Raw genomic sequence first — 13,538 nt, forward strand, 5'->3', positions numbered from 1 at the left:
CGATACACGACTTGTCATACGCGATTATATGCTGATAACTATTTTGCAAGAAGTCGTTAAATAATTAAAAAATCGACATACATATTATAATTTATATCTTACCAAACTTTTATATCCAATATTATGTCCCCATTTAGTGTGAATTTAATTTAACGACTTAAGTATGATAATTTTATAAATAGTTAATTAAATCTTGAGAACCAGATTAAAATTAAATCACAGCGAGAAAGTTAAATAAAATGTTAAGTTGGTAAGTACACACGACGCGACGTGCCCATTTGAGCTCCAATTCCTCCCACGTCGCGTCGTATCGTACAGGGTGCCGGGTACAGTGCACGTAGTTTATGGCCGGTCCCTCGCCGGTCCTCTACTAACGCAATTAGTTACTTTCTATAGACTTAGTTATAAAGCACGGCTCGACACGACGTAAATAATTAACGGTACGGCGCTCCGCACTTACTTTCAAACTAAACGGACACAACACGCGTACTGTTCGCTCAAACTGATCGCTATCTAACGTGCTCTAATCAGATTAATTAATTGCGCTCCGTCGGCTTTATGCTAACAACTATAATAAATTAATATTAGATTTGTAAATGGTTGTATTGAGAAAGATAAAGCTGTTTTTGTACACGCTTTATTAATATTGTATTTAATAACGAATGTAAATAAAATACGTAATACTTACGTAGTTATTCTTTGTTTGGTATTTACTTTTAAACTGACTTGTAATAACAGCTATTTATTACATTATTTGCTTACATTAGCGATGTTAAAATATGAGAGTTGTGTATTTGTCTTTTATTAATATTTGCAATAACAATTCATTATTATTTGTGTCAGATACATTTTTATTTTTATAAACACAATAACATTCTCTTTATTCGTATAAAAAATTTACTCCCGTCCTCGCACTGTATCTACCCTCATCTGTATTGCTCTGATTTAATGAATTCCAACTCGATATCCAATGAAAGGGTGTCGTCAATTACTACCCTTCACATTATTGCACATTTAATGAGCCGTTTGTGACGTCTGTAGTCTGTACAGCACCGCGCCGCGCCGGGAGAACGCGAGCGGCGAGGGTTGGTTCCAATGTTGGACGCGTATTTGTGCACATTTGGCACACACTCCAAGCTTATGGGGTTACGACCATTGTGATGAGCCTTGTTATTTGAAACTGTAAAAGAAGCAATAATTTTAATATATTGAATTTAGACTTGGATTAATTGGGGTGTCGCTCGGGGTTAAAATTTGCGCGATATGACGATAAGATTCCCCCTTATCTCATTGGGGACAGAAAAATTAGCGAACCGGAATAGTTTGGTCTCTACCATTATGTGTGTAAAGGCGTGGTCTCGTGTCAATAAATTGTTAAAGCATAATGTTTAAAAGAGAAAGTCTAGAAAACAGGTATTATTTTTCGCTGTGCTTATATGACGTGCTTCGAATGAATTGGTATATTGTAACGCGCCTTTACATATTATGGCGCGTTTCAATTGAAGTTTTTTATTAATAGCATATTATATCGTGTTGTGATTAGAGAAGTTGAAAACATCAATAATATTTTAGTGTTTATTCTTGAAGAAGGAAACTTACCATTAGGTTTTATAATCGAAGGCAGAAAGGTCGTTTCTTTAGTCTAGTGGCAAAATACATGAACTTGAGTCGGAAGGTTCGCTTCGTTTCTGAAATCAGATAAGAATTGGTTATTTTTAAGATGATTTTCTCTAAATTGGGCTTCACGTCAGATGGGAATCAAATTTTATTCTTTTTACAACATGCTTCAAAATGTGTAGCGTGGAATCCATATTAAAGTGGGTTAAGGGTAGGTACAAGTAGATTCATAAAAGATAAATGAGCGCACACTTCTAAGGCTGTCGTTTCAACACCGAACACTTCCAATACCTAAAGATTCATGCTTGAAGTGGAGCAGAGAATAGATCCTCTCTTTTACCTCTGACGGCTGTTTATCTTTGAGTTGGTAACACTATATTATGTAGGTAGGTATTATGCATTATACAATAAATATTAAATGTATCGCGTGAGTGTTAATTACCACGTTATACCGATAAATATAAATGAATGTTGCGTAAACGTTTTGCTTAATAAAGCGCTGTTAATAAACTCCTACTTATTGCCTCCGAACCTTTTCCGCTATTTTGAATGTAAACTCGATAATTTGTTTTAGCTAGGTATGTAGAAAATCAACGAGTAGGTATCCGGTGCGCCGACGGACTTACTGTCCTGTAATTTGATAGGGAAGAAATCGAGCGTATTTTTTAAATTGAAAATCGGTTAAGTCCATTTCTCCAACCAGAGGCTTGAAGCCAGTATTTTTACGGTCACAAACTAATTGCATTCTATTAAACCATGAAGCAAGTTGCGGTATCACGTAATTTTTGTTTCGAAAACCATTTGTGTATCGTTTTATTTGTTTTGTGTAAGTTGTTGTAGATTTACATAAAAATAACAGCGATGCAAATGTACGCTTGATGTTTGTTCGTGCGGTATATTCGGGCGGTATCTTCGATCGCTAAATTACAAGTCACGCGCGGTCGCGCCGCGGGCTGTCTCTAGTTAACATAATAAAGGGCTCTGGATGAGGCTAAGTGCGGGGGGCTGCTCGATTGTTATTCATCACGGGCACTGATAACGCGCGCTATCCGCCGCGCCGCGCCGTGTCGGATAATATCCGCTGCTACGTATATTATATCCGCCAGTATCCGCCGAGTATCCGCAGACCGCCGCACCGTATTTTTCACAGCTCTCATCTGTGAAGTCATAAATCACAAAGCAAGCTGAAAAGCTGTTCTGTAAACAAGTGGAATATATTTTGACTGGTATTAGAATGAAAAATTTGCGGCATATTTTTACATAATTTATATTTCCATTTAATTTTTGTTTTTATTTAATGGCAAAGTAGAAGCTATTGCGTCCTTTTGTTAAAATAATTACAAGGTAAAACATATTTATTATAAAAGTTTATTCTCGTGCTTTAATATTCACCAGGAAATTCCGAGCCACTTCTCTTTTAACAAGAATAAATTCATTTTTCTTTTGTGTTATTTGAAAACACAGAAGCCTTACAATGCGCGTGCCAAATAAAATAAAGATTTTATTTCAGAGACGCTTAAATGTGACAAACTTTTCGATGAATGTATTCAATGAATAGCTTATTTACTTTTAACTTTACCTACGACCAAATATCCAGTGATTTTTCAATATTGTGTACAAATACAGCTTCAAAACTTGAATGCCCGAGAGTAACGGATAAACTTTTGGACATACAACGTCAAATTCAGTCGAACAAATATAGTTAATACAACTCGTAACTCAATTTTATTTTTCTAAAGCCTTGATTTATCCAATTTATGGTCACCCTTCGAACCGGTCCGGATAAACTCCAACGAATGGTGAACCTAATCTGCCTCCCCTTCAGCTTTGTGCGCGGTGTTTTTTCATGTTTTTTTATAAAACGTTTCAAAGCAGAGCTTCCACTTTATAATTTCCGTTGAGTAAATCAAACAATACTCTCGTTTCGTCACGACCCGTTTATTTTCATTCCTATTGATCCCCATTCTGTATCGAAAGGTTCAAAAACATTGTATTTTTTAAATAAATACTGATGCTATTCCCTCTTCAAATAAAAAGGATTTTATGACGCTTTCACTCATGGAATAATATTATTTCTAGTTTCATATTGCGAAAGGTATTTTATGCATTCCGAGAAAAAACTGAACAGAATACAGCTGTTCTGTAAACGGCTATAATATTTCATATTAAAGTACTGCCGTTAGTTGTAAACGTTTTTATGACAAATGAGAAATGTTATTGTTTAGTTTTTATGTTATTTGATAATGTAGTTTTTACGTTATGTGCTGCCCCCGCGGAGCTCACGCTGCGCAAATATCACGTCAGAGAATTGTTTGCTGTTCCTCATCTATAGCTGCCATACAGTTCCTTTTGTTAACAACCGGGTCGAATCGAGCATGTTGTCTGCGGCGTGGAGCTATTCAAGATACTAACTTTATGTACCTCCTCTGTATCGTGCCTGATGCTACGTGGTCTAGTTTAGTCATAGTATAGATACTAGGCTTTAAATAATGGCGCTGGATTCCGTGCGAACAACAAACTACTTGTAATAAAGATTTTATTCGAAATAATGTGTTAGTATAGATTTTTATTTATTAGCATTTTTGTCATCCCGTCTACCTCTTCACTATCTGTCCAGGAGAAGTAATTTGAGTGCGATGGTTTCAAGTAGTGCCCCAGAGACATGAGCCGCTTGTGTAATTATAATTTTTTCCGCCCCTTTTATATTGGAGTTACGAAAACTACGTATAATTTAATAAGTATATTTGTTTAAGAGGATTATTACCTCTCGAGTCCACTATAAAATGATAATAAAAAGTTGCTAAATGTAATATTCTGCACAAAGTGATTGTCAGTTGAGGCACAAGAAGCCATCGCGGTCCTCACCCTCTCTCCCCCGTCCTCCCTCCATCCGGCATGTCCTCCGAGAGAGCTCCTACATGCCTTCGTTATTAACTTGCATTCTGCAATATGCGCTTTATGAATATCTACAACTAGGATTATGTTTCTAATTAAAATGTTTATTATTTGTGCTTCGTAGGAACAGTATATGTTTTACATACAGTAGAGACAGATAGTCAGTTCTGTACAGTATTCATGGATTTTCCGGGGGCGGTAGTATCCATATAAGTTTGCGTACGGAAAGTCCTGAGGTAGTAATGCACACATAATTCGGTCTAAATGTATTTTTTTTCGGTATAATACCGTGGTAGATCTTTATGTACGTTATGTCGACACGACCTTCCCTGGGTGGTACAACTGTCTCACAGAACTCACGTAAGGCACCAGCTGTGTTGTAGCGTTTCGTGCGCGGAGTTCGTCGGAGCCCAACCGCCTCCTGCCCTGCCTCCCAACCTCCCTTTCATTTTCTTAAACGTCGGCATTACGGTCCCTTTGCTTTTATAGTTGTCCATTTGAGGTAGTGATTCATATCCATCAACTGACCAACTAGTCAGTTTGCTAAAAATCTACGGAAATATGCTGTTCATTATTTTCTATACGCTTTAAACCCGTTGAATTACTTATTCACGTGTTTCAAAAATATATGGTTGTGTAAGTTAAAAACGTATCAAAATCTTCAAAATAGTATTAACGACTGCTTGTAATTATTTATAAATTTTAATACTACCGCGGGGTTTCCCCGGGAAGGTGCTTCGCAAGTGCCTACGTTTCTGTGGCAAAAAAACAGGTTGCGCCCACCCCAGCAGAGGGTCGGACAAGTATTGTGAGCGGAAACAATTGAGCTCTGCAGAAATACTTGTGCGGGCACAGACTGTAATCTCTGAGCTCGGCCAAATACTATTGTGGATGATAAGGGATGTTCTGGGCGGAGGCGAGAAAAGAATACGTCATTAACAACAATAGAACATAGGACACGACAATTGAATGTAAGCCGTATTGTGACCAATGTTAGAGTTTATGTAAACCCGGGTGAGCAAGTGGATAAATTAAAGTTTTATATCAAAGAAAACCTATATACGTAATATAAAATATTTTTGTTAATTACACAAATAGTAAGGACTTTAGAAAATATACGAGTATTGATTCGTGAGTATTTAAACTGTCATTCGCACGCCCAGGCAAAAACCAAATAATTACCAATCCCATAAATATTAACTATAATTGTATTTCGTTGTCTCTCCACCAATTTAAATTCACTTATCTTCGCAAACGTACACAGAAAAGTTATATAAAGTATTTAAAGACTGCGATTTAGGAATGTTTAATAAGAAAATGCTTAAACCGTCTTCGTAGCGGGCGAGGCGTGCATTCCGCCCGCACCGAGCGGCCGCGCCGCCGCGGGCTCCAAATGAAGATAACACTTGTATCGGGCTAATCTCAATGATTCGCTCCACGGGCAGCGGCAGGCGCGCCGCACACTCGCGCACTTTAAAAGGATTCCTTCACGCTAGGCGGCGTGCACACGAACAGTTTTTATGCGTGGCCCTCGGCACGCAGGTGGAGTTGAAATTTGATCTGTCTCAACTCTCAGCCCTTGGGGTTTGGTTATAACCGTCTCGATATATCGCGGCCCGGCTTTATTGTTTTAAATTAACACAGCTTGCGGAGAGTGCGCTACTATAACTCGTGCAAACTTAGTAAATGTGTAAGAAGTCATTTTAAACTTTACTTGTAGTTTAGAAAACATTATGTGGTTATAAATAATGAATTTTATTATGAAATGGTTAAAATGAAGCTATATCAAGTTAAAACAAATATAAGCGGAATACTCTTGTTAATTCTTATGAAATGGCACGAATTAACTTAATACACTAACAGACGTAACATATATTATAGTGGTTGCATTACACTGATCGATGTAGACAGGTACCACCAAACCCCTCCGCTACAGCGGGTTTTCATTGCAGATGTTTACTCTCTGTAAACTAAAAGCGCACAAAGAAATTTAAAACTGTAAATTATATTACCACCTTTATCCTAATGGAAGTGGGATAGGCAGGCACAATGAGCCCCTGCACTATTGCCGCCACTCCCTTCCCGCGCCCGATTTATGTGCTTGCAAGTGACAGTTTTTATAACGCTTCCTGGAGTCGGGTTCCGGGAGAAGACACTTAATTTTTTATTGGTGTATGTAAAAAAACAATGGTTTTTGCGTGAGTCGAACAGACAGAATTCTCAACACGATCAGGTTTCCGTTGCTGTCGGATTTTGTATTGCCCGGGGCGGATCGAGTGGTCATGCATCTTTATAATAAATCAGTACGATAAAAAAACTAAAATGTGGACACTCGTATACCTGAGCAATTAACGAGACGAAGTTAGAACCACGGCGATCTCTGGTTCTCTATTCATCCGGCTAATCTGGGTAATTTATAAATTTTGCTCTTGGCTTCGCCCGCGTAATTTCTCTTTTCGTAATTAAACCTACATTGTGGACTTTTCCATGATAAGTAGTATTCTATAATATGTTTATCCACCTATTTGTTGGTCTGCATACCAAATTTGATGGAAATTTTGTTTATGCGTTGTAATAATGAAGGAAAAATTAGTTTATGCGTTAAGATGTAACAATCAACGATACATACGAGCTTTCATATTTATAATGTTAGTATGATAAATATATACACGTAGGTTTGCCGTCGTATAAAGCACTTACTTCTTTACAAAGCGTCACTAAAGACGCTGACGTTCAGAAGATGTACGTGACATTTGTAAAGACTTGTCGACTGCTTATTCAACGCGAACTGTCTTACAATATGGGAAGCGGCGTGTTGAAATATGGAATTAGAATTTACTACAACTACTTCCAATCTCAAAACATTCCATCATCATAACTTATTTATTTCTAACTCCCATAATGGGTGAATTTCTCAAAACTTTTATTCAGTGCTTTCCTACGTCGAGTGAAAGTCAGGTGCATAATTTCAAACATTCAAGTTTCAGAGTTACTGATTTAAAGTATGCAATTTGTTAGTAAGTCAGAGTTAGGTACTTTATGAAGTAGCTAAGAGTCTTTGTGAGTGACCGAGACGGAATTAAGCCAGCATGTTTAATATAATAATGGATCAGTCTGCTTAAGGACGACGGCCTTACAAGAAATATTCTAACTGGAATGAAATTCCCGAAGTTCTATGTAATTATGTCCCAAGTTCCTTCAAGATATATTTTATGTTCCCACTGTTGCCCTAAAGTTTAACAATGATTCCGTATCTCGTCGGCATTGTGGATGTCAGGTGGTGACCACTCACTATCATAAATTTTCTCGTATACTATAAAGCAACTGAGTTCAGTCCGCGCCGCGGGGCTCTTTTATAGTAATTTACAATGCTTGACAAGTTTATATCAAAGATAATGATCTGGAATAATAAAGTTCAATTAATTTAATGATAGTATTAGAGCCCATTGGAATAATTCTGTTCTCTAATACAGCGCGCTGAATAGCTCGTTAGTCGTCAGTCGGAATCAATAGAACGGCAGCGACCGACGACGAACGCGGCCTGACGCGCGCTCTGAGATGCGGCCGGATGCTTTAGGACTCGCGCACACTAGTTATTAATGAGCGGTAATATTATACCAATTAAATTGTGCATTTTTTTATTACAGAAGGTAAATCAAGATAATATATGATTTAAAACATATTGCAAGCTTCTTGCAGCATAATTCAAAAGTAAATTTTGGAAGTCTTCCTATATTTTGTATATATAGTATTATGTATATATTCATCTTTAAATGTGGTTATTATTAAAAATGATTCCTGTATAAACGATACAGTTACTAATGAAACATTATAAAACAGGGTTCAGCTGAAAAGCAGCGCTTCAGTTAACGCTGTAGCAATAAGCTGAGCTGGATCCATTTTGGTTTTGGTTTCTCTCTGTTGATTATTATTTTTTTTTTGTATTAATGTAGTATTAATTTCGTTCTTATTTTATTAATTGTTTTGTTTTTTTTTAATATATATCAAATTAAAAATTTCTTTCTTTCTTTCTTTCAAACATAAATTATATTATGATGACATTATCACATTAATATATTATAATGTATACGTAGGTACATACGCACTATATAGTCGCATACGTACTATACAGTGATGTTAAGATAGCTCGACTGGCAACAAATTTATAAAATATAATATTATTATTCTATATTATAATCGCTTGTGCTGATCGCGGCTCGCTTGTACCTAAGCATCTCCAACAGCTATCGGCCGCTATCTGCCGTTCATCTCGCCTGCCGCGCCGGGGACCGCTTCGTGATGATCCACGATATCGATATAGTATTGTCTCATCTCCTTCCTACATAACGATTTTATATTAAGTATTATGGTTATGTGTAGGAACAAAATTATACGATGTATTTATTTAGACATTTGTCATCTCAAATTATTCATTCTATATTTGGAATATTAACAATAAGAGTAATCGACTTCATGTACGAATGTTATGCAAATACTTTAGAATCACGCATCAGATAGTCGGTCTCTAGTATGCTAGAGAGCGGTTAATACTTTAACATCAGCTGACACGTGAACTTCCCGTTTCATCATATAGTTGCGTGGAAATGCAAATTATTCATTTAACCCATCCTTAGTGACGTTGTTTAATTTGGTTGCGGGCGACTAACGTACTAAGGAGGTTAAAACATTCATGAATAATTGAACATTGTTACCAATAAAACAATCGTTCCTATGTAGTGATCACGTGCTACATACAACTGGAAATCACGTTGGAAATATTTATTCATAGCTTATAAAGAAAATCGGGGCAACTTGTCGAGTTGTATTACCCGCAGGCCCTTTGAAAAGCGAGGTCTGTTTAAAAAGCGACACCTACGTCCACAGTAAATGACCCCTGAATATTTAGGACTCTATCGCAGAGAATACGGGTACGCCGCGCTATACGTAAATCGTAATACACGTACTACATCCAGGGCCCTTATTCTGTATGATAGTGTAAACGCGTAACGCGGCCGTGTCATGTTATCTTCGAGAAATGTGCGTGGATTGGTATTCTGTAAGCCAAATTTCTATAGTCCTAAACATGATGCGTTGTGTTACGTGCTTGTTACGCACTGTCAAAATAACGTGCGGGATAGAGAATAAGGCCCCAGTTGTTAAACGAGTCGGCAAGGGTTCGATTTTCACGTTGAGACAAATATTTTGTTTACATAACAATGTTTTAGAAGTATATAATCCGAGAAGCTGATAGCAACACATAAAAACTTGTAAATAAAAATAATATGCAATAGGTTTATGATTCGAAAACCAACGTAGGTTGTCCGGAATATGAATTTATATATAATATGTCGATAAGTTCTGTTCCTACAACAAGTTACGGAAGTAAACACGATAAATGATGACTGTACTAGTTGCATTCCTGTCAAGTAAAATCTAGAATTAAGTCTTAAGGCTATGTAATGAGACAACATTTTAGTTTGAACTAAGTACGTTGTCGTGCATCAGTGCCGGCGCGAAGCTCTCAGTCAGTCACGTGAAACATGTCAATATTAAACTCTTGTCAGTGTCCTGTAGCTGATATCAGACAAGGATTCCGTCGCGAGTGCAGGAAGCAATCACACATGTCTACATACGGAGAGTTTGTGATATATTGATATTATTTATGAAATAGATTTAAGCCCACTACATTTCGTATTTATATGATCACGAAGTTAGAAACGTATATATGCCAAGTAGGTGTGTATAGTACTTTCTAAACCTTAAAGCAGACAATCGAGCAAGAGGGTCGCCTGACAGTGAGTTGCCATAGCGAATAACAACCAGACAGGAGCAATGGCGAGTACTTTACCGGATATAGAAGGACTGGGATTTGTTAAGAGGGGACAATTCATTCCAACTCAGGCAATCTCGAATTTCACGGCCGAGTTTAAGGAAATCAATCTCCAAAGTAGACGGAGGTCGTCAGTTTGTAACAAAAGGCCAGAAACGTGATATCTATTCAGGGGGTGCTGATACCAAAGTGTAGTAACTTGTTATATTTTTAAGGGGGTATCCTATAATGATTAATTTGCACATCACTTAACAAGTCTCCGTGCCCCACACGGTCGGCAAGCGTCATTCGGTAAACGGAATCACTCCGCGCGGTATGTAGGGCTGTATAATAAGACAGGAAGTTGTCCCACAAGGCCTGTCGGCGGTATCTGTTGTGTCAATATTGGCGCTCGGTATCTCGGCAGCTGGCTCGCAAATTGCCGCCCGCCGTCAAATCGATAGGTGATCGACCTATATACGCTCCACAGGGCTTAGTACTTCCCCTCGTACAACGGTCCCCACATCCTACCCGCTCGGTGGCGGACGTGGACTAAAATACGCATTAAGTATTGCCCGCAGCTACGCGTGCGTAATGCATTGAAACTTAATACTGTCTCAGAATGACGAGAATATTTGTATCAAGCAGAATTTAATTACATTTTCTGGGTGACGTTGTTTATGGCTAGTCGTGGCGCATACCATCTGGAGAACGATTTACTCGTCATTCCGTAAAGAAACTATATAAAAACCTCCGTTTAATTTTAATATGAAAATTTTGCGCAATTTAATTGTATTCAAATTCAGTTGAGAGTTTGTGTAGCGTGACCGATTCTCCTTGACATTTATCCCAGTGTTTCCGCATATTGGAAATTGCTCAAACTACTTTCTAAACCTTTCCCGTAAAGTGCCGAATGTAACCTACAAATATGAGCACAATCGATCAAGTAGGGTTAGTAACTTTATACGTTTAGAGATAGTTGTGTGGCGAGGTGCGGTCCAGCGTGTAAGGCTCGCATGTAAATGTAAAGAATGTAAACGCGGCGAGCGCGTCTGTATTAGGTATACAATTTCAGGCCCCGAGTTAAAAGGAATTCTTTTGACGTTCTATTTCAAGGGAAAAACATTTTAATGTAAATTCATTTTAATGTATGGAAATCGTATAAGTCTGGTATGGAAAAGTCTTCTATGTCATTTATTTGCCTGCAGGACGACCCTAACTAAATACATTAGTATCACATTTACTTAAATTAATAATAAATGCCATAAACAATAAGTGCGAGTTGGACTCGCGCACCGAGAGTTCCGTACAAACTTAGCTTTAGGTAAAGTATTTAAACATATAACTTCAAACTGGACAAAGTTAACTTTGCCGTTCGATCCCTAGACAAAGTTTTTTCATACACTGCAAATAATATTTTTGTTATAGTAGATTCGTTTTCTTTTTATTACAGTAGGTATTTGCGGTTTTATTTAACTTTTGCGGTAAGACATTGTTATTTACTAAATTTCATGACTCTAGCTCAACGGGAAGTGCCCTATACGTTTTGATTCACCGGTAAAAATATGCGACATACACAATCATATCTTTTTATCGCGTTGACTTACAAGTTAGTTTTTTTTTGCAAACGACACCGTGGAGCCAAGTATTTAATAAAAATTTCAACTGGATACCTCTATACGTTCCTGAGACAAAGGGTATAGACAGACAGACAGACGGACTACAAAATTATCCTATAAGAATTCGTTTTGAGATACCAATCCCTAAAAAGGACATTCAATGTAATAAAGGCCAGTAACGAGGAACAAAAATAAGACTGATAGAATTAAAAAAATTACAATAATTTTAATATAAGTTATCAGCACGTAGCTGAGTGTTTATTATTCGTTGTAATTTGAGATATAATAAGCGGTATGCTGGAAGGCTTAAAGATTACTTTCTGTCCGAACACAACTCTATCTTAATTACCGCCGCCGTTGCTCACAAAGTTGCTGTTGATTGAGTGGAGTGATATTTTATCTCGTAATAATATAAATCGAATGAAACTCACTTTTAACATTAACCGTTCTCAGTATCGACCGTATATTAATGGCGTCATAAAACTGTTCGTGGACATACAAAATATATGTATGCAGAATAAAATTTGCTGCTGGGATGGACAGCGATATATTTTTGTCCGACCGTATACATGACGCTGAATTCAATATACGTTCTGGCAGTAGATTCAGGAGCCACTGTTCAGCGTTACATCCTGTAAGGCAGCCGAGCGTGATAAGGACTTTCGAGAAACACATCTCATCCGACATTATATCCAGACTACATTGTATTAGCCATCAGATGCAGCACAGCGCTGTTCCGCGATAACTACGTCCACCCTAACATAATAAAAACATGATATTTAATGTCGAGATAACGCGCGGGGATTGTTGTCAGAACAATACCCTCGTAAAGCAACGCTGCCTCCGGCGTGATAACATCGCGCTTAATCTAAAAATTGCGAAAAACATCTAAACAGGTAAGAGTGGGCGCTAGGGTGAGACGCGAGGGAGTCACGCGACGAGTGCGCGGAGACGGGGGGGGGGGCGTCGTAGTGCTGCCCGCCTACAGAGATGTTTAATTAAGTTAACTAATGGAACCGAAGGCCGCCGGCCCGCGCCGATCCGCGCGGCGATCGATAACTCCGCGATACGATCGATACCGTAGGGCTGCCACAATAACAAATATTTTAATTATTGCCATTGTTACTGAAATATATATTCAACTGAATGTTATTTTAAATCAAAATCTATTTATAGCTACTTAATGAATAAATGCTTTGATTTAAAATTAGTAAACCTTCCGCGTGACATTTGACCTACATAATATTATTAGCCAGAATTTTATAGCCAACGTGTTTCCTACAATTTCGTTTATTATGATAGTGAAAACTGCATCAGACAAATTTAAATTTATAAATAAACGTAATTAAATCGGACAAATTAATAGACTATTTTCATTATTCTAGTGCTGATTACGTACCTATCTTAATTTGCCCGTGGGTAGTGTCGCTCAGGTGAACACGTGACGCTGGTCGTCAGACAAGAAACGTCTAATCCGTGAGAAAGGAGCAGCGATAATCGACAGACTATAATAACATTTGTCTTTCTTAACAATTACAATTACTTGAAATTATCACATAAATGTATTGTAAATCGAGTTTTAAGTACCTCATTAATTA

General features: G+C 37.6%; 1 long non-coding RNA gene across 1 annotated transcript in view; it reads right to left on the minus strand.

The window, feature by feature from the left end:
• Nucleotides 1–825: 825 nt before the first annotated feature.
• LOC119189135 overlaps nt 826–13,538 on the minus strand; it is a 55,974-nt gene continuing 43,261 nt past the window's right edge. Inside the window, exons 3-4 of the long non-coding RNA XR_005112269.1 lie at nt 1,600–1,688; nt 826–1,180 (exon numbers count right to left, since the gene is read on the minus strand). This is a non-coding gene — a long non-coding RNA (uncharacterized LOC119189135). The remainder of the gene's footprint in view (nt 1,181–1,599; nt 1,689–13,538) is intronic.

The sequence above is a fragment of the Manduca sexta genome, chromosome 13, assembly GCF_014839805.1.
Source record: "Manduca sexta isolate Smith_Timp_Sample1 chromosome 13, JHU_Msex_v1.0, whole genome shotgun sequence".
Taxonomy (NCBI): Eukaryota; Metazoa; Arthropoda; class Insecta; order Lepidoptera; family Sphingidae; genus Manduca; species Manduca sexta.